Below are 16,496 nucleotides of genomic sequence, written 5' to 3' on the forward strand. Positions count from 1 at the left end.
CGCTTGTAAAAATAATGGCTTTCGCAAATTAAACATGCAATATGCTCAAATTGTACCGTAGTCAAATGATACTTGTACATTTCACAAGTTGTGGCGTTCAGAAATGATAGGTGTATTATCTGCATAATATACAATTAATAGCATATAAAGGAAGATTTCTCAAATTGTAGTATACACGTACTTTTCATAATTACACCTTTCAGCTTTTGTGGCCTTCACAAAGAATACATGTAACTTCCATAAACAGCAACTTTCTCAAAGTATACCTGTAGCTTTCAAAAATTGCTGCGCTCGGAAATTGTAGTATTGTTAAGTCGTACATATAGCTTTCAAAATTTATATATGTAACTTTATAAATCATAGCATTCACAAATTATACACGTGGTTTTCAAAAACTACAAACTTTAGCATTCATAAAGTAAGTTTCACAAACGGCAGTCATCACATACTTTAGCATTTTAAATTATATAAGTAATTTACATAATTGTAACTTTCACAAATTTTAACCTTCACAATTTATGTGTACATGTTAAAAAGTAGTATTCACAAATTATACATGCAACCTTCACGTATTGTTGTGTTCAAAAATATATATTAGACTTCATAAAATATAGTCATCACAAAGTATACCTGCAGTTTTCACATTTTGCAGTATGCATAATTTTTAGAATTTTTAAAGTTACCGTTGTCATTTACATAAATTGAAATGTTCATAAATTGTGATGATAGAAATTGTAGTGTTCACAAATTCTACACTTCACAGACTGTAACATGTAGAAATTATAATGAAGCTTTCACAAATTCTAACTTCAAAATTTTTACATATAAACCATTCAGCAATTGTAATATTGAGTATTTATACATGTAATTTTCATAAACTGTAACTTCACAAATTATACTAGTAGTACCACTAGTGATCAGAAATTGTAGCATTCACAAATTAAAGATGTAGCTTCAAAAACTGCATTGACTTTAGAAATTACATAAGGAGCTTTCACAAATCTCAGCACTCATTAAGTATGTATGTAATTTTCATAAATTATAGTGTTCAGAAATTGTACCCATAGGATTCACAAATGGTATCTTTTATAATTTATACACCTACCTCTCACAAATTGTAGTACTGGATTAACAAATTATACATATAGATTTTAGAAAGTGTAGCACTCGCAAATAATACCTGTATCTTCACAATGTGCTGCATTCACAAATTATACGTGTAAATTTCACAAATAGTAACATTCAAAATTGTGCCATTCACAAATGATACATGTAGTTTCTACAAAGTGTAACCTTCACAATTTATATATGAGACTTTCACAGATAGTAGCGCTAACAAATTATACATGTAAATCTCATCAGTTCTAACACTTACAAATTATCCCTGTTGCATTCAGAAATTGTAGACTTCAACTAACATACCCTTCAAAAGTGTAGCCCTCACGAATGCACCGACATTCATAAATTATAGTGTTGAGGAGTTTCTTATATTTAACTTTTATGAATTGTGGCACTCGCAAATTCTACAAATAGATTTCAAAAAACTATAGCATTCACACCTTACACATATGGCTCGCTGTAGTCGTAATGTTCAGGAGTTATACATGTAAAATTCATAAATTCTAACATTCACAAATTATAGCGGAGGTTTTGAAATATTCTACATTTCACAAAATACATGTGTAATTTTTACAGGCCACAGCATTCTCAACTGTACACGTAGCTTTCAAAAACTGTAGCCTTCAAGCGATATACGTGAAACTTTCACAAAATGTTGTTTTCACAAATTGTAGCTTTCAAAATTCTACATACTGTATACCTTTTACAAATTGTACAGTTCACAGACTATACATATATCTTTAACAAATTGTAGCCATCACAAATTATACATGCAGCCATCGCATATTGTAGCGTTCACAAATTATGCCTGTAAGATTAATAAATTCTAACATTTCCAAATCATACCTGTAAATACCTGTATTTATAATTGTATACATAAATACACTACACAGAATCTGTCAGGTTCACAAATTGCAGCATTCACAACTCATAGCCTTAGCTTTCAAAAACTGTACATATCAAATAAATCTGTAAATTTTACAAACTGTGACCTTCAGAAATTATATGTGTAGCTTTCAAAGCTTTAATTGAAGTTTTCAAAATGCAGCACTCACAAATTATACATTAGATTTCACCAATTACTGCATTCACAAAATAGACATATATGTTCACATATTGCAGTATGCATAATGTTTTGAACTTTAAAGTTATATATGTAACTTTCACAAATTGTGATGATGAGGAATTATAACATTCACAAATAATACATGAACTTTTCACAAATTCAACAGTTCATAAATTATACATTTAGCTCACAAACTATAACATCTAGATTTTAAAGTGAAGCATACACAAATTCTAACATTCAGAATTTATATATTATAAACCATTCAGAAATTATAATATTCACTAAATGTATATGTAGTTTTCATAAATTGTAACTTTCACAAATGGTACCAGTACCTTTCAAAAATTGTGACAGAATTTGTAGCGTTTACAAATTAGATATTTCACAAATTATAGATAAAGCTTCAAAAACTGTAGCCTGTAAAAAAAAATCTAAGTAACTTTTACAATTCATATACCTGTCTTTCACAAATTGTAGTATTAACAAGTTATACATATAGAGTTTAGAAAGTGTAGCGCTCGCAAATAATACCTGTATCTTCCACAATGTGCCACATTCACAAATTATAAGTGTAAATTTCACAAATAGTAACATTCAAAATTGTGGCTTTCATAAAGGAGACATGTAGTTTCCACAAAGTGTAACCTTCAGAATTTACATATGTAGCTTTCACAGATGGTAGTTATAGTTATAGAGGGAGTTATAGATGAAGCTTTCTTATAGTTAACTTTTATAAATTATGGCACTTGCAAATTGTACATATAGATTTCAAAAACTATAGCATTCACAAGTGCATATAGCTTTCAGTAATCCTATTCTTGTCTAGAATTTTATATGTATAAAATTCATAAATTCTAACGTTCACAAATCATTCCTGTAGTTTTCAAAACTTCTACATTTCACAAAATACATCTGTAACTTTTTCAAACTGTAACATTCCCAAATTATACAGGTAGCTTTCAAAAATAGTTTTCAAAACTTCTACATTTCACAAAATACATCTGTAACTTTTTCAAACTGTAACATTCCCAAATTATACAGGTAGCTTTCAAAAACTGTAGCCTTCAAAAGATATACAAGAAACTTTCACAAAATGTTGTTTTCACAAACTGAAAAGTCAAAATTCTACATGTACCTTTTACAAATTGTACAGTTCAAAAAGTATATATGTAGCTTTTACGAACTGCCAGGTTCACAAATTATGCATGAGGCTTTCACAAACTGTTACCTTCATAATTTATATGGATACATTTAAAAATTGTGTTATTCACAAAATACACATGTATACTTTATAAATTGTAGCAATCACAAATTATACATGTAGTTTTACATATTGTAGCATTCACCAAGTGCGCATCTACATTTCACAAACTGTAGAGAACATCAATTCGAACACTCTCAAATTACACTGTTGTTTTCAAAACCTGTTACATTCAGAAATTGTAGCATTCATAATTTATTCATGTAGCTTTCAAAAATTATGCAGTTTACAAATTATCTATGTAATTTCCTGTGTAATTTTTACAAACTTCAGAAATTATATGTGTAGATTTCAAAAATTGTAGCTTTCTGAAGTTAAACATGAAGCTTTCAAAAAATATAGCATTCACAAATTATATATTAGATTTCACCAGTTATAGCGGTGACAAAGTATACATGTACTTTTCACATATTGCAGTATGCATACATTTTAGAATTTAGAAGTTATATATGTAATTTTATAAATTGTAACACACAATTTGTGAAAATGAGAATTGGCACATTCACAAATTATACATGAACTGTTCACAAATTCTACAATTCACAAATTATACCTGTAGCCTTCGCAAACTGGAACGTGTAGAAATTATAATTATGCTTTCACAAATTCTAGCATTCAAAAATTGTAATATTCACTGTATATATATGAATTTTTTCCATAAATTGTTAACTTTCACAAATGATACCTTTCAAAAATTGTGATAAGTGATTGTAGCATTCACAAATTTTTAGCCCATATAAAATGTATGTAATTTTCATAAATTGTAGACTTCACCAATTATAGTATCCACTAAGTATGCAAATTATATATGTAATTTTACAAACCATAACATTCACAAATTATTAACATAGCTTTCAAAATCTGAGCATTCAGAAGTTATACATTAGATTTCACAAATTGTAGAATTCACAAAGTATACATGTACCTTTCACAAAGTGCAGTATATACAAATATTAGCATTTCAAATTTATATATGTAGTTTACATCAATGGTAATTTTCACAAACACTTCACCTTCAGAATTTATAAGTGTACATTTAAATAATGTAGTATTCACAAATTATACCTGCAGCCTTCACATATTGTAGCATTCTCAAATTACACTGTTGTTTCATAAATTCTAACAATACCAAATCATACCCAATTCCAAATCATACCAAATTCCAAATCATAGTAAAAGTATCTGTAAATACACAACACAAACTGTGTTGTGTTCACAATTTTTAGCTTTAGCATTCAAAAACTGTACAGATCACGAATTAACTGTGTAAATTTTACAAACTGTCATCTTCAGAAATTATATGTGTAGCTTTCAAAAACTGCAGCTTTCAGAAGTTATACAAATTCTAACATTCAATATTTATGCACATTCAGAAATTGCAATATTGAGTTCTTATACACATAATTTTCATAAATAATAATTTCCATGAATTATACATATAGCATTCAAATTGTACCATTTAGAAATTATAGATGTAGCTTTAACAAATTTTTATACTTCAAAATATGTATATCTTTCAAAAATGTTAATATTCATTAATTTGTAACCATCAAAAGATATAGATGCTATTTTCATAAATTGTAACTTTCACAAATGATACCAGTAGCTTTGAAAAATTGTGGACATAAATTGTAACATTCTCAAATGGTGCATTTCACAAATTATAGATGTAGCTTCAATGTAGCATTGAGAAGTTGTAGATGAAGCTTTCTCATATTTAACTTTCATTGATTAAAGTGATCACAAATTTTACATAAAGATTTCAAAAACTAAAGATTTGCAAAGTACCTACAGCTTTCAGTAATTGTAGAGTTCACTAATTATATATTTACAATATGTTTACAATACAATATGTTTACAATATATATTAATGACTTGGATGAGGGAATTAAATGCAGCATCTCCAAGTTTGCAGATGACACGAAGCTGGGTGGCAGTGTTAGCTGTGAGGAGGATGCTAAGAGGATGCAGGGTGACTTGGATAGGTTGGGTGAGTGGGCAAATTCATGGCAGATGCAATTTAATGTGGATAAATGTGAAGTTATCCACTTTGGTGGTAAAAATAGGAAAACAGATTATTATCTGAATGGTGGCTGATTAGGAAAAGGGGAGGTGCAACGTGACCTGGGTGTCATTATACACCAGTCATTGAAAGTGGGCATGCAGGTACAGCAGGTGGTGAAAAAGGCGAATGGTATGCTGGCATTTATAGCGAGAGGATTTGAGTACAGGAGCAGGGAGGTACTACTGCAGTTGTACAAGGCCTTGGTGAGACCACGCCTGGAGTATTGTGTGCAGTCTTGGTCCTCTAATCTGAGGAAAAACATCCTTGCCATAGAGGGAGTACAGAGAAGGTTCACCAGATTGATTCCTGGGATGGCAGGACTTTCATATGAAGAAAGACTGGATGAACTGGGCTTGTACTCGTTGGAATTTAGAAGATTGAGGGGGGATCTGATTGAAACGTATAAGATCCTAAGGGGATTGGACAGGCTAGATGCAGGAAGATTGTTCCCGATGTTGGGGAAGTCCAGAACGAGGGGTCACAGTTTGACGATAGAGGGGAAGCCTTTTAGGACCGAGATTAGGAAAAACTTCTTCACACAGAGAGTGGTGAATCTGTGGAATTCTCTGCCACAGGAAACAGTTGAGGCCAGTTCATTGGCTATATTTAAGAGGGAGTTAGATATGGCCCTTGTGGCTAGGGGGGTCAGGGGGTATGGAGGGAAGGCTGGGGCGGTGTTCTGAGTTGGATGATCAGCCATGATCGTAATAAATGGTGGTGCAGGCTCGAAGGGCCGAATGGCCTACTCCTGCACCTATTTTCTATGTTTCTGTGTTTCTATACATATAAATTTCATAAATTCTAGCATTCACAAATCATCCATGTAGAAGCATAAAAAAACATAGAAAACCTACAGCACAATACAGGCCCTTCAGCACACAAAGCTGTGCCGAACATGTCCTCACCTTAGAACTACTTAGGCTTACCCATAGCCCTCTATTTTTCTGAGCTCTATGTACTTATCCAGGAGTCTCTTAAAAGACCCTGTCATTTCTGCCTCCACCACCGTTGCCAGCAGCCCATTCCATGCACTCACCACTCTCTGAGTAAAAAAAACTTACCCTGAGATCTCTTCTGTACCTACTTCCATGCACCTTAAAGATATGCCCTCTCGTGCTAGCCATTTCAGCCCTGGGAAAAAGCCTCTGACTATCCACACGATCAATGCCTCTCATAATCTTATCAACCTCTATCAGATCAGCACTCATTCTCCGTCGCTCCAAGGAGAGAAAGCCGAGTTCACTCAACCTATTCTCATAAGGCATGCTCCCCAATCAGGCAACATCCTTGTAAATCTCCTCTGCACCCTTTCTATGGTTTCCATGTTCTTCCTATAGTGAGGCGACTATAGGAAGAATTGAGCACAGTTCTCCAAGTGGGGGTCTGACCAGGGTCCTATATAGCTGTAACATTACCTCTCGGCTCTTAAACTCAGTCCCATGGCTGATGAACGCCAATGCACTGTACACCTTCTTAACCACAGAGTCAACCTGTGTAGCAGCTTTGAGTGTCCTATAGATTCAGACCCCAGGATCCCTCTGATCCTCCATAGTGCTATACTCTGCCATCATATTTGACCTAACAAAATGAACCACCTCACACTTATCTGGGTTGAACTCCATCTGCCACTTCTCAGCCCAATTTTGCATCCGATCAATGTCCTGCTGTAACCTCTGACAGCCCTCCACACTATCCACAACACCCCCAAACTTTGTGTCATCAGCAAATTTACTAACCCATCTCTCCACCTTCTCATCCAGGTCATTTATAAAAATCATGAAGAGCCGGGATCCCAGAACAGATACCTGAGGCACACCACTGGTGACTAACCTCCATGCAGAATATGACCGGTCTACAACCACCCTTTGCCTTCTGTGGGCAAGACAGTTCTGGATCCACAAAGCAATGTCCCCTTGGATCCCATGCCTCCTGACTTTCTCAATAAGCCTTGCATGGGGTACCTTATCAAATGTCTTGCTAAAATCCATATACACTACATCTACAGCTCTACCTTCATCGATGTGTTTAGTCACATCCTCAAAAAATTCAATCTGGCTCATAAGGCACGGCCTGCCTTTAACAAAGCCAAGCTGACTATTCCTAATCATATTATGCCTCTCCAAATGTTCATAAATCCTGCCTCTCAGGATCTTCTCCATCAACTTACCAACCACTGAAGTAAGACTCACCAGTCTATAATTTCCTGGGCTATCTCTACTCCCTTTCTTGAATAAGGGAACAACATCCACAATCCTCCTATCCTCCAATCCAAGTGTGGCTTATGGATCAGCTTCATCTTCAAACTTAAAATGTTTGGATGTGATACAATCTCAGGCTTTAATACTGTGTTGTGGTGCAGTAAGGCCATCTCCTGTTTCAGTTTTACTGTTGTAATGGGACAATTACCCTTACAGTTGTGGAGTTTGAAGTTATTGTTATCACACTGGGTTAAATTGAGGGGGCAGAGGAATGATCATCCTGTTAAAAGTGTGTTGGAAGACTGTTGGGAATATCACAAGAAGAGTGTTTTTAGTTTTGAGTGGCCGGATTCTCATCATGCTAGGAATATGGGTTTGCTGGATTATGCAGTATGTCCCACTTTAGTTGATTTTAGGTTGCAAGACTTAATGGTCTAAGGATCCTGGTTCATCAGTATGTTAAGGAAAATTATTTTGATATGTTAACCATTTGTACTGGTGGATCCAAAGATAATTTAACTGGGAATGTTGGTGTGCCTGAATTACAGGTAACAATAAACTAACGTCTTACTGACCGTTTATCAGTGTATACAGCAGAATTTGGTTGCCATCATTTTGGGCTTACAATAGATGAAAGAAATTTGTTCTTGTAAAGTTGTAATTTGTTCAGATTATTTTTCGGCTTTGATGAGTCTTAAAAAAGGTCATTCTAGCAGTAGGTCAGATTTATTGCAGGAAGCTCTTCAAACTTTACTTCATATTCAAAGTTGTTGTTCGTCCATCATTGACGTCGATGAGGACCTCGACACCATAGACTAGCGCATGATTTGGATTTAAGTGAGGGAGAGTTGCGTAGCATCAGCCTCACTCTCTCTTCCCAATTCCCATCTGGGTCCAGTGGCAAGACAGAGTCGAGACGGCTGGAGATGGGACGAGGCGCAGTGGATGACCAGGACGTCTTTTGTGTCTTGTCCTGCCCTACACGTTCCACGACGCTTGCAGAGACCGCCTTCTTGACTGTTGGATCTTCCATTGGTCTCGTCCGCTCAATCCACCGGAGTCTGTCTTCACGTGCTGGGATAGACAACTCCCTGTCTCACCGAGGGTTTGAGACCCGTCGGCTACCCTCACCTGGTTTAGCCGGCTTGTCGAAGCCGTTGCCCGGGGTGTGGCTGCTGTCGCATGCAAACAGCTACGGGGAGCCACTGGTGAGAGCTGAGTGCCAGGTGGGGACCAAAGGTGGACTAACCGCCCTGAAAAGGACGCGACATGTTCCCCCACCAGAGGTGCTACCCCTCCCTGACACCCCATAGACCATATTCAAAGTATTGGTCTATATGTCTACTTCTTATGGGTCCCTGCACATAAAGGTGTTGAGGGGAATGTCCGGGTTGGTTATTTGACCAAAAAAGCTGTTAAAAGTTCATCTGTGGGTATAGACCTTCCACTTTGCAAATCAGAAGGTGAAAGGGTGGTGGGGCTAAGAATCAGGGGATTATAGCAAGACTTGTGGGATAATGACCGTAAGGGAGCCACCTTCACTGAATACACAGAACTGTTGGATTGATGGGAGAAGGGGGTAAGAAATGAAGGAATTATATTGACTTGACTTAGAATTGGGCATTCTATGCTTAATTGTTCCTTGTATCTTGCTGGAAACATCACTCTGTTGTCATCATTGTGAAACAGTTGAACACATTCTTTTACAATGTAAACCACATAAGGTTGCTTGAAAGCAAATGCAGGCCGCACTAGCATCTTGGGAATTGATAGTTTTCATTAAAAAACTTTACCAAGTTATGGAAGTGGCTTTAATTTCATTCACAATATTGTCTTCCATTACTTACCATCCATAGAGCCTTTTGGGGCAATTTAGTCTTCATCTGATAAAGAGCGAGCAGGTATTTATTTCCCAACTCTCTGCAACACACTCCAGTCCAGGTGGTGGTGGTAGTGCACCTTTAGGTTGGACTGCCAACCGCCATTAAAATCAGAAGGGGAAGAGGTTCAGTTGGGGGTTCGAGGCTTGGCTGGGAGGTGTGGCGGCTGGTAGCGCAGGCTGTGAACAGTGTGGGGATGTTGGGAAATAGTGTGAGTTCAGGTCGGGGTGAGGATTTGAACAGGAAACTGCAAATGGAGGATTTGGGTGCATCTGGGTTGGTGGAAGGAGGTTGGAATGAAGTTGAATCTAGATCTGGAAAATGAAAAAAGAAACATAATATTTGAATAATTTCAAGTGAATGAGAGGAAGGGCGGGATATTTTGAAAAAATAAGGGAAGAAAGCTTCAAAATATCGTTTAAGCTTGACCTGGAACAGCCTTCTTCTATCAACTACAGAGTTAAAAACGGCTATAGGGAATATAGATTGTGCTCGTACTTTACGAGGAGGTGATGTGTTAATCATTTGTAGTGATAAGAATCAGTGTGAGAAGGCATTCCGTTTGAAGACATTACTTGGCAAAAGGTAGTATCTATGTTGCTGAATGAAAATAGAGGCATCAGGAGTGTTATACAGGAGTTCCGTTGGAGATTTCGATAGAAGAGGTTAAATCTCATTTATTGGGAGGCAAGGTTAAGGAGGTAAAGAGATTGCAAGTTGTCAGAAATGTGGAAAGGATAGATAGTTTATCTGTATTGATTTATGAGCATGTCCCACCTCCTCTTAAACATTACAAATGTCACAGGTTTGGGAATGTTGCGGCAGTACCTTGTGGGAAACTGAGATGTAGTAAGTGTGGCGGGGGACATAAATATGAAGATTGTGAAGGTGTAACATTAATTGTTATAATTGCAGAGGGGAACATAATGCAGCTATGTACTCTATAGTGTGGCCCTTTATTGTGCAAGATATCCTAAAGATGAATGATGTTTTCTCTGAGACGGATACAGGGTGGGTAAATCACGATTTGGAGATGATGGAGCTTTGTGGATTAGAGATAGAAGTATGAATTTAACAGTATATAGAATGCAATTAGTGATTAATAAGGTTGAACAGTGGGCAAATAGATGGGCTTTGAAGCTTTCAGTCACTAAAACACAAGTGTTGTGTTTTACAGAGGATCAATGGACCGGCACTTGGTTTGAAATTTGTCAAACTCTGGAAGTGTCAGTGATCAGATTATTTGGCATGTGGCTGTATAATAACCTGACATGGAAGCACCATATCAGTAAAATAATTGATAACTGTAAAGGGGCATTAAATATCCTCGGGTCTCTGTGGTAATTCCTGGGGTGCTACACAAAAATCTCTGTGGATTATTTATATCTGTCTAAATTGGTACTTGATTATGGCTGTGTGACCTATGGATCAGCTTCATCTTCAAATTTAAAATGTGTGGATGTGATACCAGCTCGGGCTTTAAAACTGTGTTAGACCATAAGACCATAGATATAGGAGCAAGAGTAGGCCATTCAGCCCATCAAGTCTGCTCCACCATTCAATCATGAGCTGATCCACTTCATCCAGTCATCCCCACTCCCCTGCTTTCACCCCATACCCTTTGATGCCCTGGCTAATCAAGAACCTATCTATCCATGCCTTAAATACACCCAATGACATGGCCTCCACAGCTGCTCATGGTCACAAATTGCACAGATTTACCACTCCCTGACTAAAGCAATTTCTCCGCATTGCAGTTCTAAAAGGACCTCCTTCAATCCTGAAGTTGTACCCTCTTGTCCTAGAATCCTCTACCATGGGAAATAACTTTGCCGTATCTGTCCAGGCCTTTTAACATTTGGAATATTTCTATGAGATCCCCCCTCATTCTCCTGAACTCCAGGGAATACAGCCCAAGAGCTGCCAGACATTCCTCATATGGTAACCCTCTCGTTCCTGGAATCGTTTTCGTTCATCTTCTCTGAACCCTCTCCAATGTCAGTGTATCCTTTCTAAAATAAGGAACCCAAAACTGCACACAATACTCGAAGTGTGGCCTCACGAGTGCCTTATAGAGCCTCAACAGCACATCCCGGCTCTTATATTCTATACCTCGAGAAATGAATGCCAACATTGCATTCGCCTTCGTTTACAACCGACTCAACCTGCAGGTTAACCTTTAGGATATCTTGCACAAGGACTCCTAAATCCCTTTGCATCTCTGCATTTTGAATTCTCTCCCCATCTAAATAATAGTCTGCCAGTTTATTTCTTCCACCAAAGTGCATGATCATACATTTTCCAACATTGTATTTCATTTGCCACTTCCTTGCCCATTCCCCTAAACTATCTAAGTCTCTCTGCAAGCTCTCTGTTTCCTCAACACTATTGCTACTCCACCTATCTTTGTATCATCAGCAAATTTAGCCACAAATCCCTTAATACCGTAGTCGAAATCATTGACATACATCGTAAAAATTAACATTCCTAACACCGATCCTGTGGAACTCTACTGGTAACCGGCAGCAAGCCAGAATAGGATTCCTCTATTCCCACTCTTGTTTTCTGCCGGCCAGCCAATGCTCCACCCACTCCAGTAACTTCCCTGTAATTCCATGGGCTCTTATCTTGCTAAAGAGCCTCATGTGCGGCACCTTGTCAAAGGCCCTCAGAAAATCCATGGCTGCTGCATCTCCTTTGTTTATCCTGTTTGGAATTTCTTCAAAAGGATTCCAGTAGGTTTGTCAGGCAGGATCTTCCTTTCAGGAAACCATGCTGGCTTTGGCCTATCTTGTCATGTGTCTCCAGGTATGCTGTAATCTCAACCCTCACAATCGATTCCAACAACTTCCCAACCACTCATGTCAGGCTAACAGGTCAATAGTTTCCTTTCTGCTGCCTCCCACCCTTCTTAAATAGCAGAATAACACCTGCTATCTTCCAGTCATCTGGTACAATGCCAGAATCTATTGATTCTTGAAAGATCATTGGTAATGCCTCCACAATCTCCCCAGCTAATTCCTTCACAACCCGGGGGGGGGGAGGGGGAATTCCATCAGGTCCAGGAGATTTATCCACCCTCAGACCATTAAGCTTCCTGAACACCTTCTCAGTCCTAATTTTCTCTGCATAAACCTCACTTCCCTGACACTCTCGAATGTCCAGTATACTGCGGACTTCTTCCACTGTGAAGACTGATGCAAAATACGCATTCAGTTCCTCTGCCATCTCTGCATTCAGTGTCATTTTGTATTGGTCCTATATCTACCCTCAACCCTCTTTTACCCTTTATATACTTAAAAACGCTTTTAGTATCTTCTTTGATGTTAGTTCCTCTCATAATTCACCTTTTCCTTCCAAATGACATTCTTCATTTCTTTCTGCAAGTTTCTGAAAGCTGCCCAATCCTCTATCTTCCCACCAGCTCTGGTTTTCTTGTATGCCCTCTCTTTTGCTTTTACTTTTGCTCTGACTTCACTTGTCAGCAATGGTAGTGTCCTTCTTCCCGTTGAAAATTTAATCTTATTTGGAATATATCTGCCTTGCACTTCCCTTATTTTTCACAGAAACTCCAGGCTTTGCTGCTCTGCTGTCCTTCCTGCAAATGTCTTTTTCCAGTCAACTTCGGCCAGTTCCCCTCTCATGTCATTGTAATTTCCTTTATTCCACTGAAATACTGAGACATTAGATTTTATTTTTTTTCCCTCTCAAATTTCAAAGGGAACTCAATCATATTGTGATCACTGTTCCCTAAGGGTTCCCGAACCTTAAGCTCTCTTATCACCTCCGGATCATTGCATAACACCCAATCCAGCACAGCCAACCCCTAGTGGGCTCAACAACAAGCTGTTCTAAAAAGCCATCCCGTAGACATTCTACAAATTCTCTCTCTTGAGGTCTAGTACTGCCCTGGTTTTCTCAATTCACTTTTATGTTAAAATCCCCAACTATTATCATGACTTTCTGACATGCCTTTCCTATCTCCTGCTGTAATTTGTAATCCACATCCCGGCTGCTGTTTGGAGGCCTGTATACAACTGCCATGAGGGCCCTTTTACCCTTGCCATTTCTTAACTCAACCCACAGAGACTCTACACCTTCTAATCCTATGTCATCTCCTTCCAATGATTTAATATTATTTCTTATACACAGAGCCACACCACCCCCTCTCCCAACTAACATATCTTTCCAATACACCGTATATTCTTGAAGGTTCAGCTCCCAATGACAACCAAGTTTCAGAGATGGCCACAATGTCATACTTGCTAATCTGTAGCTGAATTTCAAGATCGTCCATTTTATTTCTTATGTTGCATGCATTCAAATACAACACTCTCAGTCCAGTATTTGTTGCTTTCTGTTTTAACTGCACCACATCTCTATTGCCCTGTAAATCATGCCACTGGCTTTGACTAAGGCTCATCTCCTGCCTGTTCTTTCTGTCATCTCTGTTGCACGCAATCTTTGATTTATTTCTGTTTTTCCCTTCCTCAGCCCCATCACTCCGGTTCCCATCCCCCTGCCAAATTAGTTTAAACCCTCCCTAACAGCACTATTAAATGTGCCTGCTAGGATATTGGACCCCTTTGGGTTCAGGTGTAACCCGTCCTTTTTGTACAGGTCGTACCTCCTGCAGAAGAGTGTTGTGGTGCATTAAGAGCATCTCCTGTTTCAGCTTTACTGGTTGAAATGGGACAATAACCCTTACAGTTGCGGGGGTTGCAGTTACTGATATCATACTGGGTTAACTTGAGGGGACAGAGGAATGCCCACCCTGCTAAAGTGTGTTGGAAGACTGTTGGGAACATCACAAGAAGAGTGTTTTCAGTTTTGGGTGTCTGGGTTCTCATCACACCGGGAATATGGGTTTGCTGGCAGCTGTTTTGGTAACTCCACCCTGTTTTTTCCCCAACCACTTCAGTTTATTTTAGGTTGCTTGTTTTACACACCCAATACATAAACAGCTTATATACTCAGATAGAATGTGATGTTAGGCTGCACATAACGTGACTGGAGGCTGTAAGAAAGTAGTGCTGGCATTTGTGGACATGCTGAAATAACTATCATCGCCCATAACAAACTAAAATAACTATGATAACTGGGCCCAGAACTCTCATGACTCAAGCACTTTATTAATTTTACTCGTACACAAGGAGAACAGCATGGCCCTGCCACAGTTCTGAGGACTGAATTTGTAAACTGGCTTATTAGTTCTGGATATTGATCATTATAAATTGAATATGTTTGAATTCCTTACTCACAAGATCATTGGTCATTCACAATAGAGGTACTAAAGTCAACCGAAACTTTAATTGGGCAGCCGATGATATTTAAAAAGTTACTGAGGACAGTAGAGCCTTCATTGTTGGAGATGCTTCACATCTTTCTCTTATATTGTCTGTGTCTGGAAACCCCTGTCGTGTAAATGGATGTTATGTTTTAGTATGTCATTTCTGGAAAATTTCACGGCAGAGGCCTCACTTGTTTGTATTGAACAGAGGAGACTCCTGAAGTCTCGCTTGTCTACAGCTGCCCCTGGCTAGCATTGTCTTTAACCCTTGCCCTACAGCAACTTCCACAGGTGAAGGTATTGATCAGCTTTACTTGTTGGGGAAAGTACTTGTTTTTGAGTCTGGTGGTCCTGGCGTGGGTGCTGTGTAGCCTCCTCCCTGATGGGAGTGGGACAAACAGTCCTTAAGCATGGCGGGTCAGATCCTTCATGATGTTATTGGCCCTTTTCCAGCACCTTTCTGTATAAATATCCTTGATGGTGGGTAGACTGGATGAGGTGATTCAGCTTTAAGAAAGCCCTCTACTGTGCATCTGTAGATCAGAATCAGGTTTAATATCACTGGAATGAGTCATGAAATTTGTTAACTTTGCAGCAGCAGTACAATGCAATAAATATAGAAAAGAACTGAAAATCACTAAGTGTATATATAAACATCAGATAGTTAAATTAAGTAAGTAGTGCAAAAACAAATTTAAAAAGTAGTTACGTAGTGTTTGTGGGTTCAATGTAAATTCAGAATTCCGATGGCAGGGGGGAAGAAGCTGTTCCTGATTCTCTGCGTGTGTGACTTCAGTCTTCTGGACCTCCTTCCTGATGGTAACACTGAGAAGAGGGCATGTCTTTAGTGGTTGGGAACAGTAACGGTGGACAACACCTTTTTGAATCACTGCTGCTTGAAGATGTATTGGATATTATGGAGCCGAGTGTCCATGACTAACTTTACAACTCTCTGCAGCTCACTTCCATCCTGTGCACTATCACTCCAGCCCACCCCCCTCCAGACCAGACGGTGATACAACCAGTCTGAATGCTCTCCATGGAACACCCGTAGACATTTGCGAGTGCTTTAGGTGATGGACCAAATCTCCTCAAACTCCTAATGAAATACAGACACTGCTTTGCATTCTTTACAGTTGCATCGATATGTTGGGACCAGGTTAGACCTCAGAGATATTATCACCCAGGAATCTGAAATTGCTCACTCTCTCCACTTCCAATCCCACTGAGGACTGCTCTGTGTTCCCTCGTCTTATCCTTTCCAATCCGCTCTTTGATCTTGCTGATGTTGAGTGCAAGGTTGTTACTGTGACACCACCCAGCTAACTGCTATATCTCACTCCGGTACGTCCTGTCGTCACCATCTGAGAATTTGCCAACAATGTTTGGATCATCAGCAAAGTTTTAGATGTCATCTGAGCTGTGCCTACCCACACAGTCATGGGTGTAGAGAGAGTAGAGCAGTGGGCTAAGCACACATCCCTGTGGTGCATCAGCATTGATTGTCAGTGAGGTGGAGATGTTACTTCCAACCTGCACAGATTGTAGTGTTCCTGTTTGGAAGTTGAGTATCCCGCTGCAGAGGGAGGTACAGAGGCCCAGGTTCTGTAGCTT

The sequence above is a fragment of the Mobula birostris genome, chromosome 8, assembly GCF_030028105.1.
Source record: "Mobula birostris isolate sMobBir1 chromosome 8, sMobBir1.hap1, whole genome shotgun sequence".
NCBI classification, from domain to species: Eukaryota; Metazoa; Chordata; class Chondrichthyes; order Myliobatiformes; family Myliobatidae; genus Mobula; species Mobula birostris.